Consider the following 6,547-nt stretch of genomic DNA (forward strand, 5'->3'; position numbering starts at 1 on the left):
GATGCTGGGTTCAGGGCAGTGTCGGAAGGGCTGGGGCCACGCAAGGATGCTGGGTTCAGGGCAGTGTCGGAAGGGCTGGGGCCACGCACGGATGCTGGGTTCAGGGCAGTGTCGGAAGGGCCGGGGCCATGCACCGATGCTTGGTTCAGGGCAGTGTTGGAAGGGCTGGGGCCATGCACGGATTCTAGGTTCAGGGCAGTTTCGGAAGGGCCACGCCCAGATGCTGGGTTCAGGGCTTTGTCGGAAGGGCCGGGGCCACGCACGGATGCAATTAAGCAAACTTTGCGGAGCACACAGCTTATACAACGCTATTCAGCAATATCAAAAACACCAATCCAAACACAGTTCAATTGAATTCTAATAATCGTTTTCTTTTAATTCGGTTAATTCCAATCCCTTATGCCAACGCGTTTCACCGTGGTCGGGATAAAACCTACGGCTTCTTCAGGGCTGGAAACAATACAAAATACATATTTGAAATCACACAGTATGGCATTAATACAGCTGCCATAATACCCAACTTATGACAACCATGTGCAGAGGACTATTCAAACCTCTGTTTGTGCAAAGCAAATTCTATATACATGGTCATTTACAATACTTTTCAAGTGTAAGTTATATCAATCAGATAAAAAAACATTTCAGTTCACTAAGCTTGAGGACTTGAGTCACTTATTTCGAAATCCAGTAGTGCACAAACTATTGTGAACCATTCTAAATCCCTGGCCTGAACCCAAGTGCATGTTATGTTTATATAACCCATGTGTAGATAAAAAAAGAATTCATTTGCGTCATGTTGGCGCCAATACCTTTGATTTCTCAAACGCTTGTCTGTCTTTAGAATAAAAATGTAAAAAAAGGAACATTGTAAGGAATGATTATTCTGACGTTAAAGGATACACGAGGCAAGAATATGCTGATTAACAAGTATAAATATCAACCAATAATTTTATCGACAAGAATCCTACCTCTGAAAGTATCCGTCCATGTAGTATAATTATCAACGTTTCAGCTCTAAGCAAGAGCAATAATCAGGTATTAAGTATCCAGCCGTGTGTTCTCCACCATCGAAAGGTGTCCAAATATCAACGACACGTCCACTCTAGGCAAACCAATAATCAACTCTTTAGTATCAATGAATCACTTATTATTCAATCTCTTATTCAAGTACAAATGCATCTTTTGTGTTTATTTACCTTTTCATCAAATCAGCCTGAGCTCATCCTTCCCAAATATTACTATATTCAGTTACTATGGCGTCCCATTCATAGCGCCCCAATCTAATACTCCAATTAAAGTATCCAGACACCTAAAAATAAACAAAAGAGATATCACTCATTGCTCCGTCAATTTGTAAGCCTCCTACTATGAAACCCACACCTGATAAGCTAACTGCATCTTACCTGTTCGTGCCTTCATGTAAACGAACCCGAGTACAGGTGAAGAACACCGTCTTCCGGGTTTACGGAGTTCTTATCAGCCTAAACACAAAGGAAGGACTAAGCCATTGCCATTTTAAGCGCCATCTTAGCCTGGTATTACCCGCTCTTCATTATATCTCCTAGTATTCCTTACTGCCTATACTTTAAACTCATATTTCAGTGATTTCAAATATGTATTTTGTATTATTTCCAGCCCTGAAGAAGCCGTAAGTTTTATCCCGACCACGGTGAAACGCGTTGGCATAAGGGATTGGAATTAACGGAATTAAAAGAAGACGATTATTAGAATTCAATTGAACTGTGTTTGGATTGGTGTTTTTGATATTGCTGAATAGCGTTGTATAAGCTGTGTGCTCCGCAAAGTTTGCTTAATTGTCTAAATCAATCCTTAGCATTAAGTTTAGGGAAGTAGGGTGTTCCCTTCCCCAAATTTTTTTGGGATGCACCAGAAGGCTGAATAATATAGCAGAAGAAAAATAGGTGATTACCATATGAGCGCTATTACCTTTTACACCCAACAGTATTGATTCAGCGGATCAGGTGGGCAGCTCTATAGGTACCAACAAACTGGGTAAAAATGAATGACAATCTAGACCGAGACAAAATGGCAGCTGAATTATTTGATAATTTGTGTAAGGGAAGTACAGTCACTGAAGCTATTAAGAGTGGCAACCAGCAGAGAAATGAGGGGTTAAAAGACAAGTTTATAAAACTTGACAGATTGAGAAAGTTAGAAATGTCCAAATGGTGGGACGGTGCCACCCTAAAGCAATATGTAAAGCTCAAAAGAATACCTAGGGGGCTCCGTTCTCAGACCATGCCAACTTATGATGACCTTGACGAGGGCTTGTTAGAGGTGTGGGAAAAGGAGCTTATATCTAGCTCTATGAAACTGATGGAAATTTTAATAGAAAACGCAGACAGGAAAGTAGCAAAATTTTGATTGAGATTGCACAATTGGAGGGAGAGATTGCAGCACTCAATTTGCCCGACCCGACGGCAAAAAATTATGAAATCTTGAAAGGTGTTCTGAGTAATCATCAAAATGACGTAAGACAGAGGAAAGCCAGAAAACTGAAACGTGATGAAATAGATTACAACAGTGGGAGGGTTTTTACCTTTTCCAAGAAATATGATTATTTGATGCAAATGGATAAGGGAAAGAAATCACAAGAACTAGCTTCAAACAGCTCTAGTAACACCTCCTTGAGTACTATTCCTACGAGTGGAAGTGAGACTGAAGGAATCTCCGGGCCAATAACAAGACAACCGTACCCTTTGGGGAACTCCTCTTTCTTGCAAGAGGTAAACCGCATAAAGAGGGGGGACCGGGAACAGGTCAGACGCATGGGGGCTCCAATCGCAAGAAAACAAGAAGGGGAAAGAAGGGAGGTGGGAGGAGGAGACAGGGCAGGAATGAAAACTCGGTCCTGGGACAAGAAGGAGTGAATACTGAAAATGATGGGGAGGTTGAGGTGGTGAATCTGTCCAACGTTTCATTGATGAAAGATATGCAGGATTTATTAAAAAAAGGTTTAGGATTCTGTCCAAGTGCAAGAGGTGATTTGTGTAACACCAAAATAGATCTGTTTAAATATGTTAGACGATTGAAATTGAAAAAGTACTTTGAGCAAAACCCTAAACAAAATAAAGAGAATATCATGCAAATGTGTAATAATTTGTCTAATTTCCACACCATTAATGATATCCATGATACAGTGGATTTGCTCTCAATCACAGAATTAGAGGAGGACCCAGTAACAATAGCCAGGGTGTTACAGGACTTAGACATTGGACCTGACCTGACAATATCTAGCGGGCTTAAAAGCAAGTCCAGATGGTCGCCCAACCTGATCAGTGGTAACAATATAGAAATATTTCATCAACTAGTCATCTCTGATTTAGATGATAGCATGAGAAGGACACACTTGGGGGCCACCTGAGGGATAATTTAACACCGCACGAAAGGTCTGCTCTCAAAGAACTAATGGGCAATACGGAATCAACTATTCGAAAGGCTGATAAAGGGGGCAATATTGTGCTGATGAACAGGGAGGATTATGAGCAGGAAATACATTCTCAATTGAGTGATACCTGCTGTTATGAGAGAACTGTCAATAATCCTATGTTTACACTAACTAATTTGATTAATGGTCACCTCAAAACATGGCATGAGAAAGGACTTTTGGATGATGATGAGTACCTCTATTTAAAGGTAAACCGTCCAAGATACCCCTGCTTGTACACTTTGCCTAAAATCCATAAAAACCTCCCCTTTCCACCGGGGAGGCCGATAGTATCGGGCATTGGGGGACCTACAGAACACCTGTCACAGTTTGTAGACATTTTTCTACAACCGATAATGACTAATTTGCCTTCTTACTAACCCTGGGCGTAGTTCGCGAAGTAGCACTTCGCGAAGCTACGCAAAGTGCAGTTCGCACTACGCGAGCTATGCGTAGCACTTCGCGAACTGCGTAGTACCTTGTTCGCACTGTGCCAGATGTCGTTTTCAATGATTGCACAGTGCGGACAAGCAACCGGCACTGTGCAATCATTGAAAATGGCATCTTGCACAGTGCGAGCTGAAGTTTTCTGCTGCTCGAGTAGATTTTTACTCGAGCGCCAGCTTTCTCAACGCGAACTGGTAGTTTCTCATCGTGAGCGGTCGCGAGCATACGCGACCACTCGCAATGAGAAACCTGACCTCCTCGCGTTGGGAATCTCGCCGAGAGGTTTATTTTCCATGCTCGCGATCGCCAACTTGATGTTGCTGAGCGCGAGCAAGCAAAAAATGACCGCAGCACTACGGAACACTACGCTACGCGTGTTCGCACTGTGCTACGTGCATGTCGCGTAGTGCGAAGTAGCGCGAACTTCGCAAACTACGCGAGCGTAGCGTAGTGCTTTGCCCAGGCTTACTTCTTACATAAAAGACACTGGTCATGTTCTGAATATTTTGGGAGATATCAGTTGGGACCCAGGGATGACATTAGTAACCCTAGATGTGGTCTCACTATACACAAGCATTAAGAATGAACTTGGCTTAAAGGCACTTAACCATTTTATGTCCAGAAGACCTGCAAGTCATTGGGAGCATACACGAATGGTAATGGCTATGACGGAACTTATACTATCGATTAACTTCTTTTTGTTCAAAGAAGAATGGTATAAACAGATTCGGGGCGTAGCCATGGGCCCCAGAATTTCGCCAGCGTATGCGAATATATTCATGGGCTGGTTAGAGGAAGTATTTATCTGGGGCCCTGGCGCCAATCGATGGAATGAGTATATCCTTTATTGGGGGAGGTTTATTGATGATTGTTTGATGATATGGACAGGAACGGAATCATTGTTGTTTGAATTTTTTGACTATTTAAATAGCAATGAAATGAATATCAGGTTCACCACTAGTCATAGTACCACAAAAATAGTTTTTCTTGATGTAGAACTGTGTATAAAAGATAACTGTATTCAAAGTAGACTGTACCGCAAACCGACTTCATGTAACACTATCTTGCATGCTAAGAGTGCCCATCCAAGGCACCAAATAAGGGCAATCCCCTTTGGGGAAATGACGAGGGCCAGGAGGAATTGTAGTGAAAATTTTCAGTTCGAAGAATGTATTAATGATATAGAAAGGAGGTTTCTACAAAGAAGCTATTGTGAAAAGGATGTATCAATGGCTAAGGAGAGGATATTGAAAACTACTCGCACTTCTACTTTGAAACCTCCTAAAAAGAATACTGGCGCTACACAATGCATTAGGATGGTTACTGACTTTACACCAATCGGGAGTATCCTACTAAAGAGTATGAATAAGCATTGGCGCATACTGAAATTGGATAAGGCCCTGGAAAATCATATTGGTGTGCAACCTCAAATTACGTTCCGTAGAGGCAAAACCTTAGGTTCAATGCTGAGCCCAAGCTACCCATATAAACAGCAGACAGAGACATGGTTGGATCAGCATTCCAAGGGTTTTTTAAATTCGGTCACTGTGGGATGTGCAAATGTGCAAAAGATAAGACAAAGCAATTCCGAATAAATGATGGTAAAGTGTATGATGTGCTAACCCATATGACATGTACTACTAAATATGTAATCTATGTAATTGAATGTAAATGTTCAAAGGTGTATATAGGTAGCACTGTAAGGATGCTAAAAGAAAGAGTAAGTGAACACTGGCGAGCAATTAAGCAAAATGATATACGATACCCCATAGCGGAACATATACACAAATGCTCTACTCAAGATAAAAACAAAAGTTTCAAATTTTTGGGGATTGAGCACATCAAAATGGACCCACGGGGAGGAAATCGGGAACTGATGCTGCGGAGACACGAGGCAAGATGGATTATGCGCTTGCGAGCGGTAGAGGATGGATTATATCATGATCGTGAATTACAGTATTTCTTAGGTGATTGATACAATGGACGAAATTAGGTATCTGAAAGATTAATTTTGAGTTTTATTTTATTTTATGTTATGCAATCTGACCCTCCGATTGGCAGTGACAGAGGTGGGTATATTTGAAATTTGATGGGCGTAATCAACATAGACTATATTGTGAGGCAGGAGGAGCTGATAAGCATATATTATAAACGCAGGAATCATTTGAAGTGATCTGACGAACACTAGAGTAAGATGGCGCCCGAGTTATGGACTGACTTAGTCCCTTTTCGATTGTTGTAAAGAAGATATTGCTGAGAGTACATTAGATATAAAAAATATATTTGTCTGATCGAGATGTGGTGCACAAATGGAGTTTTTCTTTACGTAAGTATGGCTTTCGAAATATAGGTAATAAGGAACACAGTGAGACTTAGTGAAGAACAGGTAATACTAGGCAAAGATGGCACTTAAAATGGATTAACTTAGTCCTTTCTTGGTGTTTAGACTGATAAGAGCTCCGTAATTCCGGCAAACTCAATCACTGATATCAGTGCTGTTAATGTATGAGATATAAGAATATATACGTTCGACCGATTTGTGGAGCCTAATCTAAGTTCTTCTTTACTGAAATATGAGTTTAAAGTATAGGCAGTAAGGAATACTAGGAGATATAATGAAGAGCGGGTAATACCAGGCTAAGATGGCGCTTA

The 6,547-nt window shown here is 41.2% G+C and overlaps 1 long non-coding RNA gene across 1 annotated transcript; it reads right to left on the reverse strand.

The window, feature by feature from the left end:
• Positions 1–1,050: 1,050 nt before the first annotated feature.
• Positions 1,051–1,465, reverse strand: LOC146799792 (uncharacterized). The gene is made up of 3 exons (XR_014969314.1): positions 1,404–1,465; positions 1,197–1,309; positions 1,051–1,102 (listed from the first exon to the last, which is right to left on the reverse strand). It is a non-coding gene; the product is annotated as an uncharacterized LOC146799792 (long non-coding RNA).
• Positions 1,466–6,547: the final 5,082 nt, after the last annotated feature.

The sequence above is a fragment of the Triturus cristatus genome, chromosome 9 (genome assembly GCF_964204655.1).
Source record: "Triturus cristatus chromosome 9, aTriCri1.1, whole genome shotgun sequence".
Taxonomy (NCBI): domain Eukaryota; kingdom Metazoa; phylum Chordata; class Amphibia; order Caudata; family Salamandridae; genus Triturus; species Triturus cristatus.